This window comes from Rhinatrema bivittatum, chromosome 8, assembly GCF_901001135.1.
Source record: "Rhinatrema bivittatum chromosome 8, aRhiBiv1.1, whole genome shotgun sequence".
Classification (NCBI taxonomy): domain Eukaryota; kingdom Metazoa; phylum Chordata; class Amphibia; order Gymnophiona; family Rhinatrematidae; genus Rhinatrema; species Rhinatrema bivittatum.
This window is the reverse complement of record NC_042622.1, coordinates 175,576,838-175,597,443: the sequence shown is the minus strand read 5'-3', so window position 1 is coordinate 175,597,443 and position 20,606 is coordinate 175,576,838. Positions and strand designations below refer to the sequence as shown.

At 41.1% G+C, this 20,606-nt stretch overlaps 1 protein-coding gene across 1 annotated transcript in view; it reads right to left on the bottom strand.

The window, feature by feature from the left end:
• MED13 (mediator complex subunit 13) overlaps positions 1-20,606 on the bottom strand; it is a 303,754-nt gene that overhangs the window by 269,550 nt on the left and 13,598 nt on the right. The gene's annotated exons all lie outside the window — the stretch shown is intronic.

The window sequence follows — 20,606 nt, the reverse complement described above, 5'->3', positions numbered from 1 at the left end:
CTACTCTCTCCTGATTTACCACAGACAATACAGAATTCCTTAGCAGCACAGAGTCATGAACCACCATGACAACAAGAAAATCACTACGCACCATCTTAGCAAGAAAAGAACAAAATTTATTAGGCGCAACAGGAGGGGGCATAGTCAGTAAAACTGGACAAGCTACTCATCATTAAGACTCTGGCTTCACAGTGGAGTACTAAAATGATTTTGGTCTGATTAACATTCGGTTTATCATCATATCTGCATTATGCAGCTACTGTAGTTAAACAGTCTGGTCTGCTCAAAGACCATCTTTTACTCAACTCAGCAATACTACAAGTGTGTACAGGGCAGGGGGAAAAAAAAAGAAAAGAAAACCTCAGGCATCAGAACATCTGGGCACCTATAATTTGCCATCTGACACAAAGGCTGGGCGTGGGCCTGAGAAGCCGCCGATGCAGATATTGGGCACCTAGCAAACTGCTACTGAAGTCAGAGGCCAGCCTAAAAATCTGCCAGCAGAGCTCAGAACTAGGCTCTATACTAGTGTGCCAGAAAAGGCACGTGAGAAAAGGGAAAGACCACCTGGATACAGACAAAGTAGGGAAAAGGAGGGGATAGAGCCTGGAAAAGGAAGAGAAGGCAGATAAAATTTAAAAAAACAAACACAAAAAGACACCAGACCAAAATGTAAACTAAGCAAGAGGGAAAAAAAAAAATCTCTGGCTCCTAAAAATGTTTGCTAATGCCCATATTTCCTAAATGTTTTTCCAAACTTGTGTATGTACCCCACTATTCAGGTGAGCTGCAGAGCTATTAAAAAGATTCTTCAGACATGCAATTCATCTTATCATTAGTATCTGTAAGAAGAGCTCTAGAATTGTACAGGCTACTTATGCAAAATGCACTGAGTTTGTGCAGCATGCATGTTTGCTCCCCAAAATAACCCCTCTTTCCTAGGACTTTACCACTAACTACCCTGGCATTTGAGAAAGCTAAGACCAACAACCGAGTTCAGAGCCATGTCCAGCTGTAGCCTTTCCCACTGTCCTCCTCTACAGACTTGTAGGGGGTTACTCCCTAGCCTAAAGAGGCAGTAACACATGAACATGTGGATAACTGTGTATTAATCTACTGTGCTCCTAGTGCTTTCCGACTATCTTATCAACTATTTTATGTGCTTTGATGTTTTGAACTCAATCAGAAATCAGTCCAAGATTTTTTTTTCTTCTTTTTACCTTTTCTGACAAATTTGTGAATAGACAGTGAGAAACTTTGTCCTAAACACCATTTTTAATTCCAAACTAAAGTTATAATAGTTAACGCAATGAACCATTAGCTTACCCAGTTTTGTTCTAGGCACATCTAAAGCTGAGCGAGTTCCATGTAAGGCAGAATGTACACTGTCAGCAGTGTACAAAAGCAAAAATTAATTGCCACTGCAAAAAAGGAGCATAAGACTTTCTCCTTCACAAGATGCAAAATGGCAGTGCAACTTCACAGGAAAAATGTTTACAAGCACTGGACCAAGGAAAGGCATTTTAATAGTTGCCATTCATTACCACATTCAGATCCTTATAGTAGTACATGCCTGAGCAAAGCCAATTCTGCATGCCTGAAACTGAGCTAGCAGCACCAGCCTCACAGCACTAAGCATACAACAGTGACTGGGGGCAGACCCAGGCAGAACAGAACAAATATTAACTAAAAGCTTTTATGGGAATGGACTTTAACTGCACAATCAACTTTGCACCATTTCAAAGGTTAAATAACTTTTTATACCCTGCTAGCTCTTACAGAATTTTCACAGCCACCACAACTAATTTTCTGTTCAATCAGCTCTTGTTTTTATGGTGCTGTCCAGAAAACAAATCCTTTTTCTGCTCTCTGTTTACCTATTGCCCTGCAGTCTCTGCTTCAACTGCACAGAGCTCAAACTGCCAGTGTCTTGACTTAAGTCAAGTCCTAGGCTGGTTCTACATAGCTAAAGACTTTGGTGCAATACTTGGGACAGGCCTCTGTTCCCTAGGCTGGTTGTGGATGCCGCAGAGGCAGTATTCACAACCCCTGGGAGAGGAAGGAACCATAGTCACTGTGCAATGACTCCTAGCAGACAGACTTAAGGTTATTTAGTTAAAGGTTTATCAAATAAAGTAATTTAAAACATTTATATACCACCCATCAACTACTGAGTGGTTTACAATAAAAATATTCATAATTATTAAAAATAAAAACATATAGCCACTTCATTATATAAAAATTATAGACAACCAAGGCATTCCAGGCCATCATGCCTTCATCCTAATTGCTACTTCAATAAAGGCAAGAACAATAGAAGACCTCTCTCAAATCAGCAAATAAAATTCTCTCATATCTGAGGCATCAATATACAGTTATTCTACAACATGCTAAAAGCTTAACTAAGATAAAAAGCTTTAACCAACTTTCTAAATTTTTTAATGGAAACTTTTTTGGTCTCTAATGATAGAAGATTCCATAATGTTGGGCCCTGAATCATAAAAAGTCACTCTCTAAATTTATCGAGGCGAACAAGTCTAAAAGAAGGTATCTCTAACACTAATTGGATTTTATGACAAGAGGTTTCTTGTGGCCTGATATAATTTTAGGTCTGCATTAAAAAAACTGCAGAAACAAGCCCATTAATCTCTTTATAGACAAAAAGAACCTCTCGGAACTTAACCTTCCATATTATGGGCAGCCAATGAAGGCGTAATAAAGATGACGTAATATGTTCACTTAAAAGTTTGCCAGCTATTATTCTTGCTGCCGAATTCTGAATGTATTGAAGGGCTCGAATCGCAGATTTGAGGTAAACCCAACAGGATATTACAATAACCGATCGCTGTCATTAAAGAATGTATGATAGTTTTTAAACCATTTTCTTCAATGTATGGATATATCCTACGAATTAGCGGAGTTTGTAAAAAGAATTCCATACCAATTGATTTGTATGAGGATGGAGGGACAAGGTAGTGTCTATCAGGACTCCTAAATTTTAGACTTGATTTAGATAGGGATTATAATCCCATTGATGTTTGAGGATACCTGTTGGTTAGGATTTCTGCCCAGATAGAGAATTTCAGGGTTTTTTTCATATTCAGCAGATAGCTTATTTTCTTTTAACCATTGATTAATTGCAATAATAGTTGGGTTTTTTTTTCAATGTTGTCACAAAGGAGCTCGCAAATGGAACATAGAATTGTATATCGTCAGCAAAAATATGATAATTCACATCTAGACCTGAAAATATTTTACAAATTGGAGCAATATAAACATTAAACAAGGATGCAGACATGGCCAATCCTTGAGGAATTCCCGTTTTTAGATCAGAAAGAATAGTTTCGTTATTATCAATGACTACTTTCTGTTTACATCATTTTAAGAAAGTAAACCAGTTGAAGACCGTATTAGCTATTCCTATTTCTCCGAGCATGTAAAGCAAGATATCATGACAGACAGTACTGAAAGCTGCAGACAAGTCAAGAAGCACCAAAAGAATTCAGAGCCACTATCAAAGAGCCTACGAAATACATCAGAGAAGTTAGGACTTCTGCACTATGCCCTGCATGGAATCAAGGTGGTGTACAATAAAAACACAAGGAGACTTGGTGCTTGGCCCATGGCTGAGGACTGTCACTGCAAGGAGGTTGATAGGGATATAAAAAATAAGTGGAAAAACCCAAGGCTCATAGTGCCTTGGCCCGACAGAGGCCAGTTCCAATTGAATCAGATGCCCAAAGCAGCAGCAGGGAACTGCCAAGCAAAAATATAGTCATTTCAATCCAAATCTGTTTCGCCTCCTAAAGCTCACTCTGGACACTTGTGAAGCACTATAAATATGGTAATAGACACACAGAGATAGCCAGCTCCTCAGAGCTTCTGGTAAATAGTGCATGTATTGATTAGGCTGCATTGGAACCCTCTCATTCCTGTTTAAATACCATGCGCATCTTCCTAAAATGATTATTATATGCTTCTAAAAAGTTAAATGTTGTTTTACAAAGTTTGACTACTTACTAGACCAGATGTAATGAATTAAAATGTTTTAAAACATTTTCACCATACTGAAATGGTTTCCAAATATGCTAATTTCAGACTCCTGTCACCACAGCATTTTAATTAAGGAGGGAACTTTAGAGAACCGGATGCTTTCTGTATTCATGAAATATGAAAAGCTCTACTTATCTCTAGAATAAGGTAACAGAATAATGCCAACTACTCATCATGAGAAGGTAAAGAAGCTAGAGAAAGTACTGGAAACTACCCCCCCCCTCCCCCCACACACACACACAAACACAATGAAAAGACGGCTAATGCTAGAGTAGCATTTCCCAACCTTTTCTGCCCGAGGAACACCTACATTTACAAAAAAGTGTTGTGCGGCACACCAACCTCTAAAGAGCAGGCAGCGTGGACACAGAAAGAGTTAGGGAAGTAGTGAAAGCCTCACCAGTGTGTCTCAAAAAATTTTAAAACACAGGAAGAGAAAGGGCAAAGACACCTATGAACCCATCAGGATGAACCAGTTCCCCCTCTATACAAGTTCAGGAGAAGGGAAATATTAGTAAGGTGCAGGCAGCCGGTTCAGTTAGTTACCTTGGCTGCTGTATGTGATTGCAGAGCTCCTCCACTGCTATTTCTATCATTCACACTGAGTCACATCCAGTGCTCGGTGCACACTCTCCCTGGCTCACTCAGCCTTGGGTAAGCACAGATGCTGGAAGGACTCAGATGGGGAAGAGGAGGTGGTGCTGTATGCAATGTGGGTGCAGCACAAAGCAGGTGCTAGTTATCCATGCCCTGCATACTGCCCATTAATTACCACATTCCAGGACTCATACTGTAGCTAGGAAGAAAATACATGCATAATTACACATGTTCTCAGAAAAGAGCTCTGACAAGTTGAAGAGCCACCGCTGGTGTCTCTTGTTGCGAGGTGCTGAAAACAGATCCCAAAGTGCTGGTCTGGATCTGAGCATCAGGCAGTGGTGACTTTTCTGTGGCACACCTGATCAGGACTGAAGGAATGATGGTTGGGAAACATTGTGCTAAAGGCACTTTGCAGTATTTAGACAAATACTGAAAATGTACCAATATTAGAAAAGTGATCAACATCAGGAGTTTAAAGCCTTCTAGAAAAGTATTATTGTCTATAAGCAAACTATTTATACCATTAACATCTCCCGATAGCAGAAAATACAGTTTGAACATCTTATCTGCTGAAACAGCTTTTAAGAATTACTGCAGATTTTCAGATTACATAAAAACAAAACAGACAAATTGCTTTCTACAGGCAGCTGCATTTTAATATTCTTTTTATACATTTTTATGTGGAGCTGCATTCTGATACACAATTGGTGCAATTCCTGCACCACTACAATTTCACAGAAGGAGCTGCATTAATTTCAGAATTCAAATTCCCACTATCAGAAGAACCCTGGTTAAAGGACAAAAAGCTATTTTTAAAGTTTTCCAAAAATCAGCCTTATGGTAATGTGTTCATTTACAGTAATAATCTTAGAAAATATGGAAGAGCCAAACTAGACTGGGATAAAGATGGAATTTAATAGTTTCTAGCATTTTGCCAATGACCATTCAAGCTACCCAAAAAGCATTTATTTTTCTAAATATATATATATGCATATATTCTATATGTAATAAACTGTACTTTTGTCAGAGTGCTAAGATTTTCCCCAACCAGATTTCTTGCTGGTGAAGACTAAGGAACGTTTAGTTTTCCACACTTCCTCAGAATATGTCATGCATCAGATCCAGAACTTCCAAACAAGCCTATATATGAACAGAGGCTCCTAATGGCTGTTTTAGAAGACCAAGCCCATTTTCTAAACATAGTAATCACAGTCGTGTGTGACTACTAAAAAGTAAGTGGCACTTCAAACAATGCTGGATTGCTTCCTTAAAATTCAAAATGCTTTGTTTGTTGATGATTTGCCCTCAGTTAGTCTTATTCTTGATTTGTCAGCATATTACAACAGTCAAAAGACAAATCTAGATAGATGCACTCAAAATCCAACAAATTTGTATGCTTACATGGTGGGGACAGTTTTTCATTAGCCTAGATATTCTGCACATATTTCGAACCCACAGACCTCCAAGTTCATTTCAAAGAGAAACTCTGCAGCTGCAAAGTGCACATTTCAAAATGAAATCCTCATATGCACCACTTCCCTTCCTGCAACAAGATCTAACCATCTTCTGGAACGCTTGTCAGGAGGGCAATTCACTTAAGTAACCATCAAATTACCTGGATATTTCCTCGGAAAATGCTCCTCACCATTCATTAGAGCCCATGGTATTACAAGCGATATATCTCTACCAAACTATTTTGAGCAGTATAAAAATCTGACTTTCCTTGGAAAACAAAAAGGAAGTCTGTTACTTTGGGTTACTATACATTTTCAGAAGCTCTTCTAAAGAGACTCGACTGTAAGCAAGGTGGTGTTCAAACTAAAATGAAGCCAAGCATACTATAAATGGCATTTGTCTTCTGGACAGAGACATTTACATTTTAGTGACTGAGCTAATAGACTTAACTTTTGTCAAGTATGGGCTTTGTGAGGAAAAAAGGAAGGGAGGTTTTTGTTGTCAATTTTTCAACCTATTAAATCTGACATGCTTTAACAAAAACAGAAAACATAGTGCTGCAACACACAAGAGCACTGACTAGTAACACACACTGGGGGGGGGGGGGGGGGGGGGGAGGGAAGCTGTGGTTTCATCTCTGCACCTGCACTCAGACTGGGAATCCCAGCAAAAAGAAGATTTCAGTCTTGTGCCCTGCAAGGAACTGCTGTCTTTGAAGCAGCTAACAGGAAAGGAAGAAACCGCAGATATGAAACTAAAAGATGGTGAAGGCAACGCTTGTGTGATCAATGGCTAGCCCTAGCAAGACTCTGCTTGACAGAAGTCTGCAGCAGCAAAGGCTTTGTAACAAATGTGTGCTTTCTTCCAAGGGCACCGCCAGCGCAGGACAGAGGTCAATGGATGCTAAACGGACACCTAGGAGGCCCAAGTCTGCAAAATGGGAGCTAAACATGTAGCGAATAAGCTGCTCTTAGCCTGTGTTTTAATGGAGCTGCAGGAAAGAAAGAAATGGGAGCTTTTAATTTTCCCTGGGAATTTCTATGTTATCACAAAAGAAAAAAAAAATTGGTGAAAAAATGACTTTTCCACTGATTTTTCTCCTTTATATTATAAATTCATTCTACTGATTTTTTTTTTGTTCTAACATTGAAACTCCCAGGAAAAATAAAATAAAAGCCGGCAATGAAGATTACTAGCTATATAACATAAGACCCATGCAGACAAAAACCTTTTATAGGGATCTAAAAAAACAGGATAACCATCATCTCTCAGGCAGGACTGGATTTAGGCATAGGTAACATAGGCACATGCCTAGGGCACCAAATTATGAAGGTGTCTTGAATTTAGGACTTTGAACCCCCCTCCTCTGGTCCTCTGCCTATGGGCGCCAAAACTTTAAATCCAGCCCTGCTGTCAAGTGCACATACTTCTAAAATGACCACTGCCAAGAAGTAAGACACAAAATAAAGGGAAAGAAGTTTAATACAGAAATTTAAAACACAATGAAAACATTTACAGAATACAAAACGCCCCTTACATGTATCTAATTGAGGAGCTAGAAAACTAGGAATTAAAAGTAGCAAACAATTAAGTCACAAAAAGTTGGAAGAGTCAAACTTCTATATAAAAACTGGCCAACTATGAGGTGGCCCTGTGGATGCACTATCTATTGAGACTGGTATGTAAAATGTAGGTGGTGTGCTCAGGCCCAGGATGTGAAGGAACATGTTTGCCACTGCCGGGGAACCCCCTGCCAGCATTATCTGTGCACCTCAGAGCCCTCGACATACTGAAGGATAGTAGATAGAGGGATATGAGGAGGGGGGAAAGGATAAAAATTAAGGCTATACACCACCTTGTTAGCTGTAGCATGGTTTTATCATCAGTTAGTAATGCAATCCTTCCCAATTCAGGGAAAATTAAAAAAAAACTTAAAGCTCCGCGATATGTATTGCTACTTTACCAACCAGAATCTACATCTGCCCTTTTCCCAATATACTGTCCAAATCTACAGCTTTAATTTAAACTAACTGCAAAATACATATATATAACAAGTCAGATAAGAGTAGCGACCACAGCTAGTAAAAGGTCTAACATATTGCTTTGCCTGACTTCACTGCTGAAAATAGAAAATAAAAAATGTTCAAAGTCTGAAATGGATGCAAACCCTACAGGCCAGACCCACAATCAACATTTAGATGAATATACTTGACCATCTCCATTTGGTTTTCACTTACCAATACAGTACATTCATATGCATTTAAGTTCAGAATATAAGAAATTGCCATGCTGGGTCAGACCAAGGGTCCATCAAGCCCAGCATCCTGTTTCCAACAGAAGCCAAACCAAGCCGTCAAAACCCCAATAACTCTAGGAAATAACCAGAAAATAGAACTTGCAGAAAAAGTGAGAAATCTGGGCATAATAATGGATCCAGAAATCAACCTAAAACAACACATATCCTTAAAAGTAAGGGAAGGTTACGCAAAACTCATGATCCTTAAAAGATTGAAACCATTACTCTCACCTACCCACTTCAGAACAATTTTACAAACACTTGTTTTCTCCAGTACTGATTACTGCAATGCACTCTTACTAGGACTCCCCAGCTCATCAATAAGACCACTCCAAATACTTCAAAATACTGCAGCCAGAATACTAACAGGAAAAAAAAAGAAGGGACCATATAACAGAAACTTTAGCAGAACTACACTGGTTACCAATCGAATACAGGATAAAGTACAAAGCCTTATGCACCATACACAAATTAATATATGATAAAGAAGCAGACTGGCTAAATACAGCCCTACGAGTCCATGTCCCACAAAGGAACCTTCGTTCAGCTAACAAGGCACTACTAACAATCCCTACAGTAAAAATCGGCAAAACTAACCCAAGTAAGAGAAAGGGCCTTATCCCTGGCTGGACCCTTTCTATGGAACACAATGCCCACTGAACTCAGATTACAGAGTGATATCAAATCCTTTAAGAAAACCTTGAAGACATGGCTCTATAAACAAGCCTTTCCAAAAGAAACAAGGGGGTAGAGAGTGAGTGAGAGAACGAAAAATACAGAAAAGCGCAACTAAGAATAAATGGCATTACATTATTACAAAGACATAATACAGTTAAGATGTAGACCAAAATAGAAGTATCTCAATAACTTTCCTGGACTAATCCACCACTACCCAAAATTTTGACTTTATTAATGATGTTGTAACAGTTTGTAAATGGCACCTGTTAAATGTACGTTAAACTACCTATACCTACCTTATTTTGTGCCTATTTGTAAACCGTTGCGATGGTACATGACTTAGCGACGGTATAGAAAAGTTTTTAAATAAATAAATAAACCTGGCAATTACCCAAACACAAGAAGATCCCATGCTACTGATGCAATTAAAGCCGTGGCTATTCCCTAAGTAAACTTAATTAATAGCAGATAATGGACTTCTCCTCCAAGAACTTATTCAAACCTTTTTTGAACCCAGCTACACTAACTGCACTAACCACATCCTCTGACAACAAATTCCAGAGCTTAATTATGCGTTGAGTGAAAAATAATTTTCTCAGATTAGTCTTAAAATGTGCTACTTGCTAACTTCATGGAATGCCCCCTACTCCTATTATCATAGTTACCCAGGGCTGATGAAATAAGACCAATACTGAAATCAGCGCAAATTTTATACATGTAGTTTTTTGGGGGGTTTTTAGCATATGCAGCAAAAGCAGGCATCTCCTTGGGATGAAATAAGGGGGCAGTATGCAAATTAGATATACGCAAGACCCGCATGAAAGCCCGGCACTAAATAGGCTTAACTGAAAAAAAATGTTGCAGACTCGCATGGGATATTTCTAACTTACTGCTGATTATATTGGCTCCACATTATTCAAAGATAAATTGGTTCAGCTCCTACCAGCCCTTTTACTCCATTGCTGGCATTAGTGCGGTTGTGTATCCATGCAGCTTTTTCCTTGCCGGGCACCCAGGGCCACTCAGCGATCTCCAAAGGCTACAGACAAGTGCCAACACTGCTCGGAGCCACAGCATTGCCAAGACCTGGAGCGGGACCAAAAGCCACCAAAGCAGTAGGAGCGATCGCAATAAGCAAGCCCCAGGCATCCAGTGAGGAAAAAAAATGCTGCACAGACATTCAACCTGGCATCAGAAAACTATTCAGGAAATGAAGGGAATTTAAAGTAGCTCAACAAAGCTAATGCCAGCAATGGAGTAAAAGGGCCTCCAGACAGGTGCTTTCACTTAACTCCTGCCCTGACCCAGGCACTAAAAAATCCACTTCAAAAACCCGCACTAAACAATCGCTCACTTAGTGCAGCTCCCTGCAAAGCCTGTGACCAGATAATGATCTCCTTTACATGCACTCATGCAAAACCTGCCACAGGTTATGGCATGGGTATGTGCGCACATTTTTCCTGTGCTAAACACATTATTACATATGTGCATAAGAATAGCGCAGAAAGCCAAGCGTAATTTCCCGCGCACAAACCCGCAGTAGGTTTTGCACAACTTATTAAATCAGCCCTGAGTCTCACAAATTGAACACTGCAGCAGTCTGCAACATAGTTGCTTTAACAAGTCTCACAATTCTACAGACCCTACAAACCAAACATGCTTCCAAGTACAAGATCTTTAGGATTCCAACTTTGCAATAAAAAGTTTTCCAACTGCAGCAAAGTTCAAAGACTATGGGGTGCAATTCAAAACCTTCCATTTGGCAATATGCCAGTTGCTTATCAGGGCTTTATGCATCAGAAATGCTCCAGTCAATATAACTGGCCGACATTTCCAATGCAAAACCAGCCACACTGATCACTGTTGCAAACATAGACCTCAAACTATTAGTAAAAATATTGTCCATCTTCCCTTCTGTAGAATTTATGTATAATTACCATAATAAACAAATTGTTGAATTTCTTATTCTAAAAGGCAGGTGATAAATTCAAACTGTTAATAACATCCCTTCCATCAAATCTCTGGAGAAAAACAAAAAAAAATTGACCACTGTTTAGTAAATTTTATCACTCATAAGATTCCTCTGCTCTCCCTTCTCTTTCCCCACCCCCAAGTCACAACTGGTAGGAAATTCAGTATTTGCAATCTATAAAAACAAATTCTCCAGATTTGTGTTGAAAATTTAGTGTGGTGGTATGAGCACAGAGATTTAGATCATTAAGCCCAGATTTCAACCCCACTTCTCATGACCTAGTCTCAGTATTCTTGAGGAAAAATGTCTACTGCAGGGCTTCCCAAACTGAGTCAGGACCTCAAACGGGGTCACAAAACCTTCAGCTAAGGTTACAAGTGCCTCCAAAGACAGCGCTCTTCAGACACCAAGCAATGTGGTGTCTGTGAGCCAGCATGCACTCCTAGACCCTGAAGTGGCACTGTCCTTCCATTTCAGTGCTAACAGGAAACCCTGCATCAGGAGGGATAAGGGCCACTGCAGAGCCTGTGAGCTTGCACTGGCTCATAAAGTCCCAAGGTAACTTTCATTACTAATGCTGCTGCCACTGGCATATCACCATCCGGCTTTGAACCAACATGCAGGGAGTGAAAGGTTCAGTTCATGAGACAGTGGAGCTTGCCAGTGCTCCTCTATCCCCATGCACCATAGAACCTACCCAAGAAAAATAAAGTGCTGCCCTTATTATCCTACCCACCCTCTCTTCCTACCAGAATCATCCACCTTTGGCCTGGGCCCAATCAATAATACTGCCGCTGACCCTGGCCAGGGGGCTGTTTGGAGGAGGCGATCAGATACAGGAGGAGTTTGAGGGGGGAATGACAGAGGATAGATTGAGAGATGTAAGAGGATCTGGGTCTGAGAAGGGATAAACCTGGGGGGGGGGGGGGGGGGGGGGAGTGAGAGAAGGACTGAAGGTCCTGAAGGGGAGATGAGGAAGTGAAAGAGTAAAGGGATGACATAGGATCAATTGAGGGTATTAAAGATGTTTGGAGGAGAGATAGATCAGCTGGGAGGATGCAAAAAGAACTGGAAGGGGGTGTACAAAGATCAGCTAGAGGGATGGAGGTTGAGAGAAGTCCTCTAGAGGAATAGAGGTTAAAAGAAAGGATTAACTAGAGAGGCTAGAGGTTGAGGGATGGGACAATTAGAGTGCAGAGAGGGTAAGAGTGGTGCAATTGCTGGAGGGGGACCACACCCATGCTAATTTGTTTTGGTCATCCTGAGGTCATGTGACTTGTCACTAAAAGGTTTGGGAAGCCCTGCTGCTCTACCTTTGAGAGGTCTGGGGGAGTGGAATCAATGCTGAAGTCAAATAGCTAAAAATTATATTAACATAGCATTAGGTTTGCTAAAATACTGACTGCAATGCATATGTATGCAAACATATAACCAATGTAGGTACCAAAAAAAAAGTGAAAAATTAAAGCTATTTGAATCAGGTTAAGGAAAGCAACATTACTGCTTCCCTACAGCAATAAGAACCCTCCCACCCCCAACCATAGGCTGATGCTCAAAAAGGCTGCATACCATGCTCATGCACAGCAAAATTTCAGGTAACATCCAATTTCCAGCATTTTAATCCCACAAATCTTAAAATAAAAGTATTAAAATAGAATGCAGTTAACCAAACAGCACTGATATTCTGGACTCTTGCAAGATACATCTACACACCAGAGTTGTTTAAAAAAATACATGCATACATTCGATCAAACATTAGTACACAATATATGATCAGACACTGCTTTTCTTAAATGGTTTTCCTTGGTGATGATTCGTACAAGCAATATCTACCTTGAGGACTTATTTCTGTCCTATATCTGGAAACACTCTGGTAGATGACCATAATCACAACTGCTTGTGTAGAGACTGTTTTGGTCCCTTTGGTATTTCCATTTGACAGTTTTAAGGCAGGCAGGGCTATATTAATATCTCTGTGAAGATGCAACACACTAAAGTTAAGTAAAAAGAGTAGCATGCTCTGGGTTCAGCCTTCTGAGGTGTTTATAGACCATTAAGAGACAGAGGAGGATGGTGCTGAGCCACAACAGCTACCAGACACCCTGTAACTAGTATTTCAATTAAAATTAAACTTCAGGTGCTGTAAACCCAACAGGGGCTAGACCCTTACGTCAACAAAATTAATTTCACTGACCATCTACAGACCCAAGGATAAAACCCCAAACCTTGGATTAAAACGAAGGCTCAATAATCCTGGATTCAGTCTCTTACAAGAACCACACCACCCATTCATCTATAAAAACTTACGGGTCGATACAGTCGATACAGTAAGGCCGCGTTAGAAAGAGTGCGGTAGTGCTGGGCGCACCCTCGTTTGCCCCACGCACTGTTCTGATCACATACCGCTCGATACTCTATTTAAACTGCTTGCAAATGCAAGCCGCGTATGCAAAGCGTTAGGCCTGTGCAACCCATTTTACTGTATAGGCGCTTAATACAGCGCCTATACAGTATCCTGGGTGCGCTGGTACCTGTCATTTCACCCGTCGATTTGGGCGCTCCGACCAACGAAAGAACGCTCCGCTCGTGCCAGAGAGGGCACAGAACAGTGGGCTCTCACCTCACACCGAGCCAGGAGAACCGGACCTGATAATTTTGTTTTCCTTAGTGTAGACAGATGGACTGAGGACCAATGGGTATAATGTACTCCTGATAGCAGTTGGAGACGGATCAGATTTCAATATGATGTCAGCCCCAGTACATATACCCCTGCAGGAAGTGCAGCTCTGCAGTATTCTCCTCAAAAAGCATTGTGGATATATGTATGACTGAATAATTTGAATAACTTGCTTAACTTTATAACTTGCTTAACTTTATAACTTGCTTAACTTTATAACTTGCTTAACTTTATAACTTGCTTAACTTTATAACTTGCTTAACTTTATAACTTGCTTAACTTTATTAATTTGAACTGGTTGAATTGGCTATAGCTGGAGACCGCCAATGCCATCAACCGAGAAACGTCGACATCCGGTAGGATGGGTGTTCTAGCTGGAGGAAAGCTTGGCTTACCCGTGAATTACTTGCTCTCGGGGATGTCACCCGAGAATTCCATAAATAACGGCAGCCATGGGTGGGATGCTGAGTCCATCTGTCTACACTAAGGAAAACGAAATTATCAGGTAAGTAATTTCTCCATTTCCTAGCGTGCAGCAGATGGACTCAGGACCAATGGGATGTAAAAAAGCTACTCCCGAACTGTGGGAGTCACGGGCAATTTGCCCTTGCAAATGCTGTGTCCTCCCGAGTGTTCTATCTTGTGGATGATTTCGCCCAATAGGGGCCACGGCGGGAAGGCGTATAACAGTCTCCTGTGGCCAGGTCTGTACCAGGGTATCAATTCCCTGGGACTGGGGTTCCCGCCTGCGGCTGAAGAAGCTGGGCACTTGGGCGTTGGACCGGTTTGCCAGGAGGTCCATGTTGGTGTTCCCCAACGGTTTACTATCAGTTGGAATGCTGTGGTTGGCAGCCTCCATTCTCCTGGGTCTACACTTTCTCTGCTAAGGTAATCCGCAGCGACGTTGTCTTTCCCCGCGATGTGGACGGCCGAGATCTCTTGAAGGTTCGCTTCCACCCATGACATTAGGGGGTCTATTTCCAAAGATACCTGTTGGCTTCTGGTTCCTCCCTGATGGTTGATGTAGGCCACTGTTGTGGCGTTGTCAGACATTACTCTGACTGATTTGTGTCTGAGTCTGTGACTGAACCGTAGGCAGGCTAGTCTGACTGCCCGGGCTTCCAGGCGATTGATGTTCCACCCAGACTCTTTTTTGTTCCATTGCCCCTGGGCGGTTAGCTCTGATCCTCGTAGGCTGGCGTCCGTGGTGAGCAGGATCCAGGATGGTGAGGATAGTCTCACTCCCTGGCTCAGATGGCCTTCCTGGAGCCACCATCGTAGTTGGGTCCGAAATTTGTCCGGGAGCTGAAGACATACAGTGTAGTTCTGGGACAGTGGATTCCATCGTGATCGTAGTGAGCGCTGTAGGGGTCTCATGTGAGCTCTTGACCACGGCACTACTTCCAGTGTGGATGCCATGAGGCAGAGGACCTGTAGGTAGTCCCATGCTGTGGGGCGAAGTTCGCTCAACAGGGTTCGCAACTGGGTCATCAATTTCAATCTCCTTGTCGGTGTCAGGATGACCTTGTCTTGTTTGGTGTCGAACCAGACTCCCAAGTATTCTAGAGATTGGGAGGGCTGCAGGCAGCTCTTGTTTGTGTTGTCCACTCACCCGAGGCTCTCCAGTAGGGTTTTGACTAGGTTGGTTGCCTGGCGGCTTTCCTCTGGGGATTTCGCCCTGATCAGCCAATCGTCTAGATAAGGGTGTACAAGGATTCCTTCCTTCCTCAGTGTTGCTAACACTGCCACTACCACCATGATCTTGGTGAACGTCCGGGGTGCTGTGGCTAACCCGAATGGTAGTGCCTGGAACTGGTAATGACGGTCCAGGATTGTGAAGCGTAGAAAACGCTGATGCTCTTGATGGATCAGAATGTGTAGGTAGACTTCCGACAGGTCCAGGAATGTAAGGAACTCTCCCGGTTGTATCGCCCTTATTACCGAGCATAGGGTTTCCATGCGAAAGCGAGGAATCTTCAGGTGGTGGTTGACCGACTTGAGGTCCAGGATGGGCCTGAACATTCCTTCTTTCTTGGGAACGATAAAATATTTGTTTGTTGTGTGGGCACTGGTGTTATAGCCTCTAAGGCTAGCAATCTGGTCAGTGTAGCTTCCACTGCCATCCTCTTGGAAGGGTTTTGGCAGGGGGATTCCACAAACTTCTCCGGAGGGGGGGGGTGGAAATCCAGGTAATATCCCTCTCGAATGATGGCTAGGACCCACCTTTGGTTTTCTTTGGTAAAATTACTCTAACGCTGAGCAAGCGTGCATAGAGTCCCTAACTGCTATGGAGATGGAAAATACTGAAGAGCTGCACTTCCTGCATGGGGTATATGTACTGGGGCTGACATCAGATTGAAATCTGATCTGTCTCCAACTGCTATCAGGAGTACACTATACCCATTGGTCCTGAGTCCATCTGCTACACACTAGTAATCAAGAATTTTCTACTTTTCCCTCACCCCTCCTTTCCACCTTTCCATCTCCTCATCCCCAGGCAGCTCTGGAAACACTCACTGACCCAAGTGCTTGAGGAAGACCTCCTCAGAGGTGCACTTTAGCACCACTCACTGGCCAGCAGAGACCACTACGGAGCAACAGTTGTCTTCTCTTCCTTTTCCAAACCTGAAATCACCAGCTCCATGTTTGTACAGAGAGCCAAACTGGTCCCAACGGATGGGGGAGGGAGGAAGTAAAGCGGGGAATACAGATCAGGATCCCCAGCACTGCAGCCCATGACACAGGGCCAGTTCAGTTGGATAAGTGTTTTTAATCTTTGTATGTGTGCATTTTGAGAGGGAACAGAAGTTTCTGCTCTAAGTGCTCCCAGCAATTTTTAATAATGTAAAGAAATACCAAGCAAGGCTAGAAAAGTCCCAGGAGGCAGGTTACCTGGGTGGCTAGAATTCAGCAAGTGCTCTAAAATTCAGAAAAGCAAAAAACAAGCATGAAAAAGTAAAATTACTCAAGAGTCAAAACTAGAATAAAATAAGAAAATAACACAAATAAAATAAGCAAAACAAAAAAGTGAAGAATTAGAAAAAAATAATGTTTCCTTGTTCCTAAAAATATGGCTGGTTCTTAAGTTTTTTAAATGTACTTCCACCCTAGTAATAAGTATATTTTAATGATGTACTCAAAAATAAGGCACAGCGGACTTTAGAGTGTAGAATTCAGACAGAGCTGTTCAGTACATTTAACATTATTTGATTTATAGTCCTCTTCCAAACACACACATTTATGATTAAAACTAAATCAAACTGAGTCACTGAACTGTACAGCAGCAAAACAGTTAACTACCACAAGCATATTTTAAGAACCTCTCCTCCATACTCTGCTCTTTATGAAGACATGAGCCATCTTGTCTCAGTTTATTTCCTAACAAATGGCCTAGCAAGCCAACATATTTTAACTGATCTTCACTAAGACCAAATTAGCAATGTCTCTAAATTGCATCCCATCCCTACAGAGGATGGTCCTGCAATTCAGGACAGAGGTCACACATGGGGTAGGAGGAAAAGCTTGACTACAGCTGGCCACAGCAGAACTGACCTCTTTTTACCTCCCAGAAATTTACAATCATTTGTGTTTTCCCAATTCAAGCATAAACACACTCCAAGTCTTTATCCTTCTAATTTTTAGCTCTGTATAATTTGGTGCTTGTTCTTTTTAAAAATACCTCTAAAATAGCCTGATTTTCAGTGGCAAAGCAAGATGGTGGGCATTCACGAGGTCTCTTGCTGCATGGTTTTGCCTTGAAATTACCACTGACTGGTTCATATGGTGAAAAGGAAAGGCAAAGTTAAAAGCTTTCCTGCTGAACCCTCATCTGCTTCTACTCTGTTCTGATTGGTGTACTTCTGAAATAGTTCACAGTACACAGAATAGCTGATTGAGCGGTTTGTGCACGGAGGCAGTTTGCAACCTTATGCCTCCATGAGTCTGACTTGCAAGGAAGTAGCAGTAGAGGATTTGCAGGAGGATTCTGGTGGTTCAGGGCAGAGAAGTCTTAGTCACCAGTTGATGACCTCATTCCCTTTGACAAATCTAGGGAGAATTTGAATGGAAGTCATAATGATAACAGGATCTAGTAGTTAGGGGCTACAAAGGTTGAGATGCCAGTAGATACCCGTGCAAGAGTCCAGGATATAAGTCTCGAACAGTATGGGGGATTGGCTCAGCGAGAATTGGGTGAGAGAGAGTGTTTCCTTTTTTGTTTTTATTACCTAAACCACAGGAACTTACTTTGGAGGGCCTTTTGACAATACCTACTATCAAATCAGGCCGCTTAAGTCAAGTAAGGGAGTGGGCAGTATCAATAGCAGGATCAAAACTTTGGAACTCTCCCCCTATGCACCTACGGCTACAAAAAGAAGAAAAAAAATTTTAAACAGAGCTGAAAACCTGGCTTTATAAATGCGCAATCTTTACCAGCACAGCATGATTTTTCTTTTAGTTACTTTTAGTTTCTATTTTATTTTATCCTAAATTGTTTTAAAATGTTTGTTATTATATTGTTAGGTACTTTTCAGTTGTTTATGAGTTTTATTTTATTCGTCGTTAAGTAATTTATGTTATAACATGTAGACATGTATTTCGGCTTTTACGATTAAGACTATTTAAAAATGTATTGTTTTTAGCATCTAAAATATAATTTTATGTACTTAATAGATTTTAGATGCCACTATAATTGATAAATGTTTTGTATTTTTTATGTTACTGAATGTGAACCGTTGTGAAGGCCATGCCGATGCGACAGTTTATAAAAACAATAAACCATATGGCTGGCTATCGAAGGTTTTGGGAGAACTTTTATGCAGTCACATTGTTCAACTTGCCGTAAATTTTCAGGACATTAACTTGAGGATAAGGGAACAAGAACGGGCTGAATATTCCAAAAGAACTGAGATGGAGAGAAAAGTTACAATCTAATGTTACTGTTCTGTGAAGAATAATGTTATTCACTCGAAGTTAGAAATTTTCAAGAACATTTCTAAGGCTAAAAGTCTTTGATCAATTTCCTTAAGGATGTAATGATTTCTCCTATAGAAATGTTCAGGAAATATCTGCCTGATTTTGAAAGTTCCTGCTGGAAATTATCCCTCCTGTTTCTCAGGCATTTTATTTGCTTTCAATTAAAAAAATGCAATCTGGCACAGCAGAAAAGGAGACATTGTCACATATGCCTTTGGTTGTCGACTGACTGCATTTTTTGATGACTCTGGTGATAGGCATGTTAGTACAGCAATGTTGATAGTTAATTTAGCTTTAAGGCCTGATAAAGCTTGGATTATGAAGTCGTTCTTTAAAACAAAGATGAGCTTTCTCCAAACCCCCCCCCCCCCCCCCAACTGTAAAATCAGGATTTTTCGTGACCTGACCAGTCTCTCTCGATGAGGAGCAGACAACTTTTGTCATTAAAACCAACCAGGTTGGGGCATTTCTTTTTTTTTTTTTTTAAAGTATCCCTCCAATGTTAATTATGTTTTTTTGGGCCTAATCAACCAACCACAATTTTGAATAAGAAGGCTGATTCATCACGGCTCTCCTGACATTATCTTTGGGGCATTTTCTTTCTATATGAATATGTTCTTGGCCTAATGATAACAACCGCTGATGTTTCTTTCCTTTGCCTTGCAACTGTGGCTTTCCTCCCCAAAATTTAGTGGACTTTTGTGTATTGTATTTTGTATTGTATAGTGTATTGTATAGTGTATTTTGTGTATTGTTGATTTATGAAACTTTTTGAGAGAATTCCACACAAAAGTTTAAACACAACGCACACCTTTCCTATTTTTTTTAATGCTATTCTACTGTTACACTTTTCTATCACAAGAAGTTGATCTTTGATTGTATACCGGTATTTAAATTCTACAAAAATAGGTTTTTAAAAAAATACCTCAAATAGCCATTTGCAGAATTTTAAATATAGTCAAATTCTGATACATTTGCCAAAATTCCTTCGCTGGCGAAAAAGATTTAGTAGGCCAAAACTGGATGAATGCAATTTAAATATTGCTAAAGTATGCACTACAGCTGTACAATGATTTCCTCTGTTATAAATAAAACCTACTATAGTCCTAGAAGAGCAGAACCTCCCGGGTGATGGTTCAAAAGATGATTAACACAAAGCTTGACAACCAACACAGATGTGAAGCAGAGAAATGAAACATAGAATATCATTCTTAAAAAAAAAAAAACAAAAAAAAAAACCCTGGAGCATCCTAGCCCCATATTTATTTGAAAGCTACCTCAGCCTCCCTTGTCTACAAGTGACTTCAATGCAATACTAACAGGCCGATACAGAACAGTGCGCTCAGCTGAGCGCACCGTTTAGCCACGCGTTTTTGACGCGCTATTATTACCCCTTATACTGTAAGGGGTAATAGCGCGTGGAAAACGCGCGGCCAACCCCCCTGAAACTAATAGCACTCATCACATGCAAATGCATGTTGATAAGCCTATTAGTTAGTCACCCGCAATACAGAAAGGCAGGCGTTAATTTCAGATGGCACCGGGCAAGTGTACAGAAAAGCAGAAAAAAATGCTTTTCTGTACACCCACCGACTTAATAACATAGCGATATTAAGTCGGAGGCCCCAAAAAACTGCCCATGGGTTGGAAAACTGACACTCAAATTGCCAGCGTCCATTTTCTGAACCAGTGGCTGTCAGCGGGTTCGACAACCAACACCGGTAAAATTAAGTATCAGCTGTCAGACCCCGCTGACAGCTGCCACTTCCGCCGATAAGGAGGCGCTAGTGTCCCTAGCGCCTCCTTATTAGCATGGGCCTGAATTTAAATACTGAAATGCGCGCCCAGGAAAGATGCCTAGGCGCGCGTCGGGAGAGCAGGCGCTCGCCTCGGAGCACTTG